Source organism: Ovis aries, chromosome 26 (genome assembly GCF_016772045.2).
Source record: "Ovis aries strain OAR_USU_Benz2616 breed Rambouillet chromosome 26, ARS-UI_Ramb_v3.0, whole genome shotgun sequence".
In the NCBI taxonomy this organism is placed as follows: Eukaryota; Metazoa; Chordata; class Mammalia; order Artiodactyla; family Bovidae; genus Ovis; species Ovis aries.
Window position 1 is genome coordinate 7,083,295 of NC_056079.1, and position 15,635 is coordinate 7,098,929.

At 41.8% G+C, this 15,635-nt stretch overlaps 2 long non-coding RNA genes across 6 annotated transcripts in view; one reads left to right on the forward strand and one right to left on the reverse strand.

Annotated features, from left to right (window-relative positions):
* Positions 1 to 6,848: 6,848 nt before the first annotated feature.
* Positions 6,849 to 9,185, reverse strand: LOC121818044 (uncharacterized). Its single transcript, XR_006058150.1, has 2 exons — positions 8,739 to 9,185; positions 6,849 to 7,476 (listed from the first exon to the last, which is right to left on the reverse strand). It is a non-coding gene; the product is annotated as an uncharacterized LOC121818044 (long non-coding RNA).
* A 3,934-nt stretch (positions 9,186 to 13,119) lies between these two features.
* LOC121818025 (uncharacterized) overlaps positions 13,120 to 15,635 on the forward strand; it is a 74,770-nt gene continuing 72,254 nt past the window's right edge. For all 5 annotated transcript variants that reach the window (XR_009598697.1, XR_009598698.1, XR_009598700.1 and 2 more), the window contains exon 1: positions 13,120 to 13,666. This is a non-coding gene — a long non-coding RNA (uncharacterized LOC121818025). The remainder of the gene's footprint in view (positions 13,667 to 15,635) is intronic.

The following is a 15,635-nucleotide window of genomic DNA, read 5'->3' on the forward strand; positions in this document are numbered from 1 at the left end:
CCTCCCAATTTTTGCTGTGGTGGATAACAAAGGATCATACTACAACAAAGCTTTCTGATTTATGTGCTGCTGTAACTATTATCTCATGCTTATTCGGTCACCAGACAAGCCAGCCTGCTAGGGATGGCACATCTTTCGTGGGTTATGTTTCCCTGTAAGGAAAATCATGAAGAATTTGGTGACTTTTCTGTACTTTGTTCACATTTGGTATTTTTCTCACATGAGATAAGCTTTCTGAAGCTTGACATGAACTCTCTGCTTTGAATTCTGAAATGGTTCCACTAGGTTTGCATAGATCTGATTGATAAATTGAAAATCGTATGGATTATTTATGAATTGTGGATTTTCCTTTGAAGTGAGTAGGTTAGAATCAGCAGAAAATTAACAAAAAATATGATGTATGCATAGGTATTGCAGCATTATTTGTAGCATCAAAATATAATAAATGATCCAGACATCTGCCCTTTATAGAAATGGTTGGATAAATTATGAGGCATCCACCCAGGGGTGTGGATATAGTTGTAAAATAGAATGGAGAATATCCTTATGCATTATGATATGTTATCCCAGGATGTTTTTTAAATGAAAATAAAAAAGCAAAGTTCATAGTAGTGTTTATGGTACAATTTATGTATGTGCTTATATATTTGTGTGAGCTTGTGAGTGTGTACACTTGTTTATATTTTCAGAAAGAAACAATGGGAGGTTAATTCAAAAACTAATGAAAATATTCTCCTATCGGGAGAGAAAGGATACAGGAGAAAGTAGGCTTGGAAGCTAATGTAGTCTGAACATTTTTATTTTTTACTTTGACTTTAGAAAGATGTGATGTCTTACAAAATAATAAAACCAAAGAGAAATAAACAGTTGTTCTTCCACACCAAGTGAATCCAAAACTAAGAAAAATGTTAGTTGGAAACAAATCTTAATAATCATATGGCAATAAAGTGCTAAACAGTGCAGACAGTTAGATAGATGAGCCAATTTACTTTTATTGAGAAGAATTATCAGAGGAGAAAGTTAGCCTTTCTCCATATGTCATTAAATTCTAAATCAATTACTGAGGTTTTGATATTTACCGTGAACAAGATCTAATATTGCAAAATGTCTTCTTGTCCTCTGGGTACAGAGAGAAACTCAACAACACATGGAAATTAGACCAAATACTCACTGGATGATCAAAGTGGAATGGGGAGGGGTCCCTGTTCCTGTCTGTCTCCCCTCCACTGACCTCTCAAGTTTCTTGCCTGTCAGGGTTATAAAATCCATTGTTTCATCTGATTTCACAGGTTTGTAAGAAGGCTGACCTTGGTGGGTTTCCCCTTTGCCTGATTGTGAGAGTATTAGTTCATAGCTGTTGTGTACTAGGGGGTGGGGTGGGAGGGGTCCTTGCGATTTGTTTCCAGATGGATTGAGAACTACTCCTTGACTCTTGACCTTCTTGGGATTTGGAGGGTGATTACTGATTGCCCAAACTTTCCTTCTAGACTTTGCCTGCCTTATAGAAACCACTATCAGCAGGACTGTTTTAAATGAGTTTGTCATTGTTTTTTAATCAGTGTGTTTTCAATTGGAGGATAATTACAATGTTGTGTTAGTTTCTGCCGTACAACAATGTGAATCAGCTATAAGTATACATACGTCTGCTCTCTCTTGAGCCTGCCTCCCACCCCCTCCATCCCACCCCTCTAGTTCATCCCAAGACGCGTATGCAGAAAACGGTAAGACACTGATGAAGAAATCAAAGATGATGCAAACAGACGGAGAGACATACCATGTTCTTGGATTGGAAGAATCAATAGTGTCAAAATGACTATACTACCCAAAGCAATCTACAGATTCAATGCTGCTGCTGCTGCTAAGTCACTTCAGTCGTGTCCGACTCTGTGTGACCCCATAGCAGTCCCTGTCAAATCACTAACGGCATTTTAAATAGAGCAAGAACAAAAAATTTTATAATTTGTATGGAAACACAGAAGACCCCAAATAGCCAAAACAATCTTGAGAGGGAAGTAAGTCAGAAAGGGTTTGTCATTTTAATTGTTACAGATTGTTCGAGTGAGTGACAAAACAAAAAATGAAACAGAAAATATTGACTAGAAGCAGAACAAAGGACAATGATGGAATTGTAAATTGAATGGATTATATAGTTGTGAGCAGCTGGAAGAGTTGCAGGTGATTTAAAGGAGGTGAATTGCTCCAAAGACAGCTGTGTCAGAAACAAACATGCTACATAAATTGATCTGCTGGAAGGTTGCAACTCGGAGAATCAATCACCCTAGTATACAAACCTAGTTTTCTTTTACTTATTTCATAAAGTGAAATAAAACTCCAGAAAATTTCTTGGGAGATTTCTGAATGAAATTGACTGGAAATTGGACTGTTCCTTATGAAAATACAGATGCTGCCATATTTTAAGAATTTTTTAGTTGATTTTCCCCTAAGATAAATAGCAACTGTTTTTTGACACATTATCTTCTTTATAATGAAAGAAATTTGAATCTAGTTATACTTAGAAAATGGCCACAAAATGTAAACTTCCATACTGCCCCTCTTTTCATTAACCTAGGAGAGTTTAAAATTTTTGTTTTAAAAACTCAAAAGTAAATTACCAGGTTTTAATCAGTTTCTTTGGTCTAAATGTGGGAATAAATCAAAAACATTTGGAACCAAAAGGATTCTGATAGTGTTTGTTATTTTTAAAATGCTGCAAAGCAACCCAGCAAACAGGTTTGAAATTTAAAAATCCCTGGAGCCTCCCAAAATGTTTACACATTTCTTTTATCAGAATACAGAAATAGAGTAGTAGATAGACTCACTTACAGTTCAAATTCAACTTGACTTCTCAAACACCCAATACCCAACTCTGTGTTTCAGTGTAGTATAAAAATGCAATCAAGGGAAAAACTAATACAGTTTATGAAATATATTGAGTATTTTTTCCTGATGTACTTAATTAGTGGTATTCTGTTTATGTGAAATAGTTCAAAACTCTTATTATCATGTTATTACTTCTAGTATCAATTATCTTCCTTTGACTGTGGGGATTTAGAATGCTTATCATTTCCCATAAATCTCTTAATCCATTCCTAATCCCAGAGATTTATCCATAAGGACTAAATAACAGTTTGGTAAATGTTCTATTCCTCTTATCATCTGAAGGAAGTGGACAAAGATAGCAACCCCAGGCATTCCAAGAGCACTTAATCCAGTGGGAGAGGACTCTCTAATCCTTTTGTTAATTTTTCATTATCATGAAGCAGTAAGCTCTAATGTGTAACAGGTTTAAAATACAAAAACAAAAAATTGCCAAAACTATCTAGAAGAGACGTTGACAGTAAGGACCAAGTGGGAGGTCTCTTACCATGAACCGAGCTGCCCAAACATGCTAGGTGACAGAGCTGACTTACCAGTCTCAGAGGAAGGTCTCCTGTCTCAGGCAGAGACTGAACTGCAGAATGGAACTCGCAGAAGTCTAAGAATCAAACCAGAATATTCACTAGGAAGAACAGAATGCTGACTGTTGTGCTAGGCTTCCTTGGTGTATCGACCAGGTGACAGTCACATGCAGGCTCAGATGCCAGCCTGCTGGGTGGATCATCTCCTTTCCTGCTCTGTGACCTTGGGCAAGTGAACTGGCCCCTCAGTTCCTTGTTTTCCTCATCTATAGCCCCTCCTTCACAGGTTTATGTGAGGATTTAGTGATTTAAATTCACCTGGGCTTCCTGATAAAGAATCTGCGTGCAATTCAGGGGACGTGGGTTAGATCCCTGGGTTGGGAAGATCCCCTGGAGATTTTCCGGTATTCTGGCCTGGAGAATTCCATGGACTAGTCCATGGGGTTGCAAAGAGTCAGATATGACTGAGCAACTTTCACTTTACTCTTGAGGGACTTCACCTGTGGTCCAGAGGCTAAAACTCCAAGCTCTCTGTGCAGGGAGCCAGGGCCCGGTCCCTGGTTGGGGAACTAGATCCCACGTGCTGCAGCTGAAGACCTTGTGTGCCTCAACTAAGACCAGGTGCAGCCAAAAAAACCAAAAAACAAAATCAATAATTTAAGGGCTTCTCTCGTAGCTCAGTTGGTAAAGAATTCACCTGCAATGCAGGAGACCCTGGTTCGATTCCTGGGTCTGGAAGATCCCCTGGAGAAGGAAATGGCAACCCACTCCAGTATTCTTGCCTGGAAAATCCCATAGAGAGAGGAGCCTGGCAAGTTACAGTCCATGGGGTCGCAAGAGTGAGACATGACTTAGGGACAAAACCACCACCACAGTGATTTATTTATTTATTTATTTTAGAATGAACATTTAAAAAAAATTTTTATTTTTACTTTATTTTGCTTTACAATACTGTATTGGTTTTGCCATACATTGACATGAATCAGCCACGGGTGTACATGAGTTCCCAATCCTGAACCCCCTCCCACCTCCCACCCCATATCATCTCTCTGGATCATCCCTGTGCACCAACCCCAAGCATCCTGTATCCTGTATCAAACATAGACTGGCGATTCGTTTCTTACATGATAGTACACATGTTTCAATGCCATTCTCCCAAATCATCCCACCCTCTCCCTCTCCCTCTCCCACAGAGTTTAAAAGTCCGTTCTATACATTTGTGTCTCTTTTGCTGTCTCGCATAGAGGGTTATCATTACCATCTTTCTAAATTCCATATATATGTGTTAGTATACTGTATTGGTGTTTTTCTTTCTGGCTTACTTCACTCTGTATAATCGGCTCCAGTTTCATCCACCTCATTAGAACTGATTCAAATGTATTCTTTTTAATGGCTGAGTAATACTCCATTGTGTATATGTACCACAGCTTTCTTATCCACACCACAGTGATTTAAATCCTAAATCTTCGGTGCACTGTAAAGCAATGCCTGGGACACAGTAACCTTTCAAAACAATAGCGTCTAATACTCTTCTTTCAGAAAACGGAGCAGAAATGTTGCATAGCACCATGAATCGTAAAAAATAATATAGATTCATGACAAAGAGGACATTAAAATTTTAGAAATCCTTTTCATAAAGGAGAGATCATAATCTGTAAGAACTGCATTTAAAGAAATGTTACTCTTTCTACTGACGAAGACTGAAAATCATCACTGTTATTTCATAGCCTCACAAAGACACCAAAAAGGAGGGGGTTCTGGTTCAGTTCAGTTCAGTTCAGTTCATTTCAGTTGCTCAGTCATGTCCGACTATCTGCTACCCCATGAATCGCAGCACGCCAGGCCTCCCTGTCCATCACCATCTCCCGGAGTTCACTCAGACTCATGTCCATCGAGTCAGTGATGCCATCCAGCCATCTCATCCTCTGCCGTCCCCTTATCCTCCTGCCCCAATCCCTCCCAGCATCAGAGTCTTTTCCAATGAGTCAACTCTTCGCATGAGGTGGCCAAAGTATTGGAGTTTCACCTTTAGCATCATTCCTTCCAAAGAAATCCCAGGGCTGATCTCCTTCAGAATGGACTGATTGGATCTCCTTGCAGTTTGGGGTATTCATCTAAGGTAATTGTACCCAAAGCTGGTTTACATGTAGGAGCTCTTGGTGCTCCTTGCACATGCTGGACACCCACCTTCCCCTGTGGACCAAGCATTCTTTCTAGAGGCTCCTCGAAGCCTCTGCCCAAAGGTTATTCTGCAGAGTTGATGCCCCAGAGCAGCCGCTGGGTGTGATGGTTTGAGTCTGGGGATAAGTAGGCCAGCTTCCTGCCCTCTGAGTGGGAAGCGCAAAAGTAATCTCCACAGCTTCTCCCCGAAGCACTAAGCAGTAATCTGCTCCTGATACACCCTGTGTCAACATCATCCCCTTTCCTTCCTGACATTACCTCCCAAACTCACTCTTTAATCGTTAACTCCATCTTCTAGCAAAATCTCAAATTCCCCTCTACTAGAGTGCTAAGAAAATGATACATAACACATTTTTTTAAAGTGACTTGAGGAGTGTTCTCTGAGGGTCAGGAAGAGTGATTACGTGGCGTTTTAAGAACTAGCTTAAGCCATGTCATTCTGTTTACAAATATGTGACAACATGTTTTTACACACAAGGATTTTAGTGAGGATTTCTCTCTCCTACAAGATGCTACCATAGGAGAAAGGAAATAGATGTGTGACTAGAATCCTGAACCCTGAATTTTCCGCCAGCTTCCCCCTGTTGTTTGGGCACACAAAAAAGATATGGAGAAGAGATACTCCAAAAAAAAATTATCCCATTAATTGTGCTAAGTCTTTAGCCTCAAATCCTAACTGAGCAGTGGGCTCTTATGAGCATCTTGTGTCAGCTTCTGGAAGAAGGAAACCTCATTCTTCTTTCTACTCTCATTGTTTCTTAAGGAGGCAAGGCAAGGTTTTGAACTGTTTCGATTTTAGGGTTCTTTGGCTGGAGTGGTGACTTGTAGGTAATGGAGACATGGTGTCTACATTTGTTTCTGATTTGGGCAGGTAGGGATTTGCATCCACTGTTATGGTGAGTTCTGAGATTCTTATTAGAGCTTTGGGAGAAAGAGAACAGGCATTATAGCCTCCTTGTTTCACTAATATTTAGACCAAACCAGCGTAAGAAAAATAAAATGCTCCCATTGGATTCAGCCTGACTCACTGGGGTTCTACCTTGGCACAAAATCCTAGCTTGCAGAAAGTACTATATTTCCCATATTGCCATGATCATGCACATAGGACCTTTTGAGGAGGAAGTTGGCTAGCCAAGGCAGAGATCAGGGGATCTCAGGGTTCTTGAAGCCTCATCTCAATGCGACCCCTGTCTAAGATCACCCTCTCATTTGCTGGAAAGCTAAGAGCCACGGTGACTTCATTTGTATAGACTACTCAGAGGGCAGGAGTCCAGGCTAAAAATAGGCTTTATTCACTCCTTCCTTTTTATCGACATCCAAACCTCGGCCACCAGATAGACAGCTCAGATTACAAGAGGCAAAGGAAAACAAACTTTCAAAAATTACACCAAGGGAAAAAGATATCTTACACTCTAAAATCCAGAGCACAGCAGGTATCAGCTAGGATGGTCCATATCCTGGCATCTCTGGGTGCTACAGGGAAGATTTCTCAAAGAGCAGTCTTTGTCACTCATTCAACATTTATTTATCTTTTGAACATTAGGAATGATCACAGTGAAAACATTACACAGTATGTATCTTAATAGAACATACCCTAACCTGGCTGCATAGTTATAACAAAAAATAAAGAGTCCAGAGAGAAAAGAGAAATTCCTACTCCAGTGTGTTGTTTCAAATAGAAAAGATTTTTTACAAGCAGAACTCGCAATGATGAATGTACATTAAAGGATTTAACTTACTCACATGGCAAAACGACAGGAGGAAAGTCTGCTAGAGGCTTCCACCCAAGGTCTCATTCACACCATGGAGCCAAAGAAAGTCACTCTTTTTCTTGCAGAACCTGCACTGATACTTCCCAGAATCTCGAGTGAGATAGCTTTAGGAGGAATCCAGAACTCTGCAAAGGAGAGAGAAGAAACAAATAATCCAAGACATGGCTGACATTCCTGCTTCAGGGGGTTAAGTGATTCTGAAGCCTGTACTCCTTATGGATTTCCTTTTTTTGTGAGATCCTAGAGTATTTGCACTAGTGTTGGAGGAGTTTCTATTTTCCCCCCTAAATCCAAATGTTTTTGTGGACTTAGAAATTGATCAGGAGTGGTTGCAGTCAGAAGCCCCAGGGAATTGAAAGGTATCTGAAATGGGTTATTTAGTCATCTGAGCTTGAAGGCAGTGTGGCACCTAGATAGTATTAAGGAATGGAAATGTATTTGCTAATGGCATGCAGTGGTAAACAGCTAAGCCAGATACAATCAGAAGTATCCATCAAAGGCAAGGAGGTGAGGGGCTGAGTTTCCATTGCCAAGAAATAGCATTTATGTTATGGGTTTGATAGCTGATTCTATGGACAATTAAAAGATTAAAGATTAAAAACAGGAAATGATTAGTCAGTTTTTAAAACTCTCAAGATATAGACTAAATCCAAGGGGCTTCCCAGGACTGCTAGATAATTTCTTATCAAGAGCAGAACTAAAATAGCTGAATGGCAAATGTGCTATATGTTTCTTCAGACTGTGGGTTTCCACACCAGTTGACTTTACAACCTTAGCAGAATCTTGTGAGACAGTTAGGGCTACAGCTAGTAATAATGGAACTTCTGGCATTGGAACTGGATTATCTAGTATGACTTCTAAGAAAAGGAAAGGGATCTAACTCCAATTATCTTTCCATATCAGAATGTTTGTTCCTGCCTTGTTTAAAGACTCAGAATCTCATTGCTTGGAAGGAATTACATTTCAGTGGAAGGACTTACATTTCATCACCACCCTGATAGCTAAATCTACAACTAAATTAGTCTCTTCACACTGGGACAGAGAAAGGGAGATTACAAAGCCACAGGATGTAATTTCCCCACCCAAACAATTGGAGCAATTTTCAAATTCATATCAGGAAAAATCCGGGGAATATGTCTGTGCTTGCTTGAGCAAGGAGAGAAAGTCTTGTTTTAGACTGGGCTGAATTTCTGTATATAAGTGCCAGAATTCTGGATTCAGTGGAACTTCAACAGCTGGAAATAATGATAATTGTTTCATTGAGTGACTAAAGTAAGGTCTTGGGTGACTATTGCTAAATTAAACTGAGAGGGCAGAAAAATTCTGGAATAATTAAGTAAAGAAATCCAAAGATATTGGGATGTAAAATATGTTGGAGTAAATTTACCATGTGTGGCTGGCTTCTCTCCACCTCACGTTGACCCAGAGAGGGCTTTGAAGAGACAGCATTCATCAGCGCCTTCTGAGAGCTATGCCAGCGGGTCAGATATGTTTCTTGGCGGTGTCCAGGCCACAGCTGACAGAAGAAGATGTTGAAATGGAAATGACTCCTTGATTTCAGTGGGTAAGGGAAGTTCCTGGGGTGAGAGAGGTCGCGAGGTCACACTTCATCACCAAGAGCGTGATGAATGCGGTCCCTGCAGTAGGCAGCCTGTGCTGTGTGGCAGTCAGTGCGGCTGCGTCTGTCTCCAAGATCAGTGATGGTGGCTGGATAGCTTGGGGTTCCTAGGATGAAGACAGATGGCGAGCCCATTAAGGTCTTACTTGATTGGTGCCTCTGAGCAAGGATGGGTCAGCTGAATCGAGATCTGCCTGACACAGGGGTGATGGCAATCCTTTGATTTGTACCCTCGAGCCCTTTGACTGAAGGAGGAGTCAGGAATACATGAGGAAATCTGTGCAATAGCAACCGAATAATATTCTCTGAATCTCCTTATTGGTATTCCTCGAAGGACTCTGAAGTCACTTTAAGAATAACCATAAAAACAAACAAATGAGTATGACAAAACAGAAACAGACTCTAGAAAACAAACCAGTTGTTACCAGTGAGGAGATGGCTTAGGGATGGGGCAAGAGTGGGGAAGGGTGCTGAGAGGAACAAACCACTCGGCACAAAATAAATCAGTTATGAGGATGGAATGTACAGCACAAGACATATAGACAACATTTTATAATAATTTTAAATGGAGTATAATCTATGAAAACATCAAATCATTGTGTGTATACCTGAAACTAATATAATATTGTAAATCAACTATGCTTCAAAAAATTTAAAAAAAAAAGAATGACCATAAAATGGGAGAGGGAGATTCCCAGATCTTCACGTTCAAAAGATAAGTATGATCCATCTAACTCTGATTCCCTGCAGGCAAGTCTCCTTGAACTGTGATGATTCCTATTATCAAGTTGGATGAAACTACCATGTATTTCTTAGGGTTGTTAGGAAGTCAAATGGATTAACAGATGTAAAGTTCTCAAAATAGTGTCTGGACAGTAGTAAAAGTCATATAAATTTTTCTTGTGATTAATATCATTGTTAGAAATGGCTAAGTGAAAGTTTCCAGAGGTTTTTCCTACTCAGAATAGGAATAAATCAAAGGCAGTACCCCCAACCTGTTAGAATTATGGAAATTTTCAGGATTATTAAAAGCTTGAAAGATGTAGGAGTAGAGATTACATCACTTTCATGGTTAGCTGTCCAGTTTAGCTAGTGAAAAAGACAGATTTCAGAGAATGACAATAGATTATCAGATGTTTAATTAAGTGGAGATTCAACATTGCAATTTTATATGTGGTGAGGTCTCTTCATTGGAACACATCAACATAGTCCTTCCTAACCACCCAATGATTTGACAGATACTTTTTTTCTCTATCCCCAAAAGTAGTAAATAGCAGAAATTTGTTTTCATGTGACCGAGACAGCCATATATCTTCATTGTCTCTCCACAGGGTTATATCAACTTTCTAGTTCTGCGTCTCAAGTCATTCTGCAGGGATAAGTAATTACCTCATCAATATCTGGACATCACACTGCCCACTACCCTATCATGTGGATATAAAACCGAGCAGGGTCCCTATTACCTTGGTAATGAAGGGCTTAAGTGCCACAGCTTGGAAAATAAATACCACAGAAGTACAGGGACCTTCCACTCCCATACAATTTAGGAGTGTCCTACGATCTAAAGCACTTGCTCTTCCAAAATGGAAAAAATAAAAAGCAACTCTTTGGGTTTTGAAAAATAAATAAATAAATTGCGTATCTGTGAACTGCGCTGACCCATATGCAGTGGCCCAAAATAATAGCCAGTTTGACCCAAAGAACAAGGATACTCTCCCACTGGTGCAATGCAAGTGACTCTTATTTTTGGTCTTTATGGTTCAGCGGATCCTATGGATGCTCAATAGCCCTTCTGGTGATAGACATAGCAGGGGCTCTGATGATTTGGGCGAAAAATCATAGCTTCTCCATAAGTAAAAATCTGGGTTCTCCTTAAGCAAACAGACTTGCCAGTGAGCCCTAGAAGACTATGAAGCCCTAATGGTAAGATCTCTTGTGATTGTTGGGTCTTGGCTGCTTGATATCAGCTGAATGTTGTCTTACTGTATCATAAATTTTGGTATTCATCATGGTTAAGTTTTATTCTTAGTAAATATGTGAACCTGGACAAGTTTCCTTTTCGTACTTTGGTTTCCAAATTAACATGATAGTAAATAACTGACAATGTTTTGATAGGGTTAAATTCATCAACAAGTAGACCACTTATAATACCGTCTGGCAAATAATAGGGGTTTAATCAGTGTTAACTGTTGCGGTTCTTATTCTCCTTTGAGGACTAGGACCTATAACCCCATAGAGCCCAGAGGTGTAAGGTTGGGTCATTTGGCTACTTGTTATTCCTGTACCCAAACCAACGTACTCTTCCTGTTGGGGACCAATGCATCCCATACAGTGATACAGTGAAGTCGCTCAGTCATGTTCGACTCTTTGCAACCCCATGGACTATAGCCTACCAGGCTCCTCCATTCATGGTGTTTTCCAAGCAAGAGTACTGGAGTGGGTTGCCATTTCCTTTTCCAGGGGATCATCCCAACCCAGGAATTGAACCCTCATCTCCATCTCCCTCATTGCAGGAAGATGCTTTACCATCTGAGCCACCAGGAAAGCATCCCATCAGTTCGGTCAGTTCAGTTCAGTCACTCAGTCGTGTCTGACTCTCTGCGACCCCATGAATAGCAGCACGCCAGGCCTCCCTGTCCATCACCAACTCCCATACAACTTTCTAATTCAGTGTACAGCATGTACTCTGGAAGAATGGACCCCATCTTCAGAGTATTGCTTCTGAGCCAGTGCTTTACTATGCCTTTGGATGCTGATTCCAGGATGCTCATTCTCCCAGGATATGTCAGAGCAGTAATCCTAGGTCTGGAATGAGCTGTCTCCATACCTCTCCATGAGTCAAATCCCACTGACTATACTCTGATACTCTGATCTTGATGGTCATGAACATTGTGAACCCTGCCCCCCATTCCAGTTCTGATGTTTAAATGAAGTAACTAGCTTCATTGCTTCAGGCCTAATATCTCTGTTGCCATCAAGGAGGAAAGTGCTATGACAGCTTCTCTTACCCTCTGCCCTGGTTGACAGTCACCACTGACTCTTAGTGACACCAATGCCTTCTTTCCAGCTAATTCATGAGCCGGAGTCTCCAATGTCCCCTGAGTCTTTCTGTGGAAGGGAAAAAAATCTGAATGGTCTTTTGGCCTCACAAGAATATTACTTCTCTGAGCCATTTAATCAGTTCTCTACAATTGGCCATAACAATTTGGGAATTTCAATTCTGTTCAACATGGATCATTGCTTTCTTCATGCTGCTAGGAGCCATCCCTACATCCTTCCCTGGGGTCTGTGGCAGATTGTTAAGCCCCACGTCACAAGAGAACACTCCAAGCCAATAAAGTCTCCTTGGTCATGTCTTATTTTCCAGTCCCCCGGCTCAGGAAACCTCCCATTGCAATCCCACCTGCCATCCTGGATGGTCATGTCCACTAATTCCTGTGGTTTCTCTGTGGCCTTGGCCTGTATTTCTCTAGCAGGTTAATAAGTCCCCATCTGGGTGATGCTGTGACTTAACTATGGCTATTGCCAGGCAGCCACAGAGAGAGGGGCACACATTCTGAGACAAGCCCTATGGGCTTGAGGGAAGAGTGCTGCGCTGTCCTCCTTACTGGGGGTGGCCCATTCCTGATGGCGGGCCAGGGGGGGTTCATCTCTGCGGGCTCTGAGGTTCAAAAGAGTCTGGCTGTCCTGGGCAGGGAGATTGAGCATACTTGGAAACTCTGTACTCTCCATTTAATTTTGCTGTGAATCTAGTGTTCTAAAAACAAATAAAGGTGTGTGAATAAAAATTTTTTAAATTCTGAGGAATCAAAATCTCAAGAGGGATCTACTCAGATATCCTCATCTCAGGGCCCTGAGCTTGGTGTAACATACTTGCTTCAGAAGAATTTTAAATTGTCTCTGAAGATCAGGGATAATAGTTTAAATCCTCAGTTTTGCCTTAAGCTTTTCTTCTCTTCTCCCAAGAGAGGAAATTGGCCTCATTTAGGCTACCAAAGAAGTGCTCTGGTATTCACATTTGCTTTTCAATTATTTGTTCAATACTGTTCGCTTTTCAACAGGAAGGAAAGTGCCATGACTTAATGACAGCTCAGTAAGTCTGCGGTCCTATGTCCTGTTTCCATCAGTCATGACAATTCCTTCCAATAGAAGTGGCTTCCAAGTTGCCAGCTGTTAACTTCTAAGCAGCTGGGCTGCCTCCTTGTGCCAGGGCATAGTCTTGGCTCACAGAGCAATGGGGATGGTGTCCCTAGTCTCAAATGGTGGCCAGTGAGCCCGTCCTGGGACTACGTCTTTCCTTCTGGCTTTCTCAAACTGCTCTTGGAGTTGGCTGAGTTCTCTGGGAAGCAGACACTGGGATGGAGACAGGACTGCAGAAAAGTTGTGCAAAAAAGAGGAGGAAGTCGGATTGTGCAAGCAGAGCTGTCAGGCTAGGATGCAGAAGCTGCAGACCTGACGCTGTCTCTGCCAGGCCGTGGGAGGCTCCAGAGTGAGGCCCCTGTGGTGGAGAGGCTCTGAACTGGGAGGAAGTGGCCAGGCCTTTGCAATTCAGCCTTGCTCGTTATTGTCCTTCTGGAAAGTATGACGTTGGCTCCGAAGCTGCCGGCTGATCACACACCTCAGACTGAATTCTGTACAGAGAAAGGAGTTGAGCTACACAGTGCTACTTCATCCACACATGTTTACAATGAATTCAGGTAAGATAGTCCCTCTATTCTGCAGTTTTCACTTTCCGAAGTTTCCTTGGTGGTAAGTTTCAAATCCCATGTGGTTGAGCACCGCTACGAAATCTCTTGAGGTCAGCTGCCTGGGTTGCAGGAATCACGGCTTTGTACAGCAAACCCCAACATTGGTCACCTAGGGGCCGCTGTGTTATCAGAGCCAGGGTCTCAATATCGCGATACCTGTGTTCACATACCCTTTACCTTAATGGCGACCGCAAAATAAGTGGAGTGCTGGCAATTCAGAGATGCCCAAGAGAAGCCAGAAAGTGCTTCCTTTATGTAAAAAGGAGAAAGCCAGCAAATAATGCGGAAAGAAAGAAATGGTATGCTGAGGTTGCTGAGATCTGTAGTTAAGAATGACCTTCCAATCTGTGAAATTGCGAAGAAAAGAGAAGCTCTTGCCAGTTTTGTTGTGTGGCCTCAGACTTCAAATATGTAAGTGCATAGTTACGATGGATGTTAGGTAAGATGCTAAACTTCCACAATAAGATATTTAGAGAGAGAGACTGTAACAGTGCAGTGAGCCCGGCGGGAAGCTGGCAGCCATTGCTGAGTGTCAGTTCTCCATACCCTGTTGCCAGGCAATGAGTATTGCTCAGTCATTGGTCAGTGCCATGGTGGGCCCTGCCCACAAGCAAATAACAGTCGAGAAAGGGCAATTAATAAGGGGGTTCAAACAACAATGGAATGGTGGTCCTGAGGTGGAGAGTGAGGTAAGAGTTGGATCCTGGCCTTCTCCCTCAGGCCCTCCAGCTCACCCAGCCTCGTGAGCTGGGGGACCCAGTAACTGCTGGGAGTCTGTGCCCTGCAGGGCTCCAGAGCCCTCACCAAGGCCACCCAGTAGCCTTGGCCCAGGCCTTGAGGCTGTGGTGAACCTTTCTCTCATCCCTGTCTCTGCGACCTAATAGCAGTAGCAGTCTGTCTGGGTCACCATTTGTGGGACCTGGTCTCCTCTGCTTTGGGTGGCCTGAGGAGCCTGATGGCCAGTCGGGTCCTTGCTGCCCAGCTCCTTCAGAGGTGATGGCTGGGCAAGGTGTGGGGGACCTGGCCCTGAGGGAGCCCCCAGCTGAGCTTTGCCTTCCTCTTAGCCAGAACAGGGACCTCGGAGGGTGACAGTTGTACCTTGGGTCCTTGCCCTTTCTTGTTGGGACAGAAAATAATATTCATTTGGTAGAGAGTTATAGGAACTGTTTTGCCAGACCATGACCTGACTTCAAAGACTCTGACACCAAGCAGTTTGCAGCAACTAACTGCACCCCTCCCCACCTTTTGCTCTGAAAAGGGTTTTGATGAGAGCTTTCAGTAACTTTGGGCTTTGTAGGGCATGAGCCACCCATGTATTTGCATGGTCCTGTAATAAGCCTTTCTCTGTTCAAAATGCCAATGTTTTATTGTTTGGCCTTACTGTGCATCACAAATGTGGACTGGCATAGTCACTGACAAGACCACATTCTTAAAACTTTTGTTACAGTATATTATTATAATTTTTCCATTTTATTATTGATGTTAAACTTGTACTTTGCCCAACTGATAAATTAAATGTTGTCATAGTTATGTGTGTATAGGAAGAAACACATACAGTGTTTGGTACTGCTGCCATTTCAGGCATCTACTAAGGGTCTTGGATAGTATCCCTCACAGATAAGGGGGAACTACTGTAGTTACATACAGTGACGAGGTTTATCTATGGTTTTCATAATGGAACCAGAACATTTCCTCCTCATCAGGAGAACTTTCCAAGACTATTTGCTTTAAAATAATAGTTCATTTCAGAATCAGTGTCTTTCTGAGGGACAGAGAACAATGTGAATTCATTTTACAATGAAATTTCATTTGTTTCATTTAAGGACTATTCTTTATCATATAGATGAGGTCAAATTAGAGATCTAATCTGGAAGTTATTCAGAGTAACATTGAGAATTATTCTGCTTTTCCATGTATT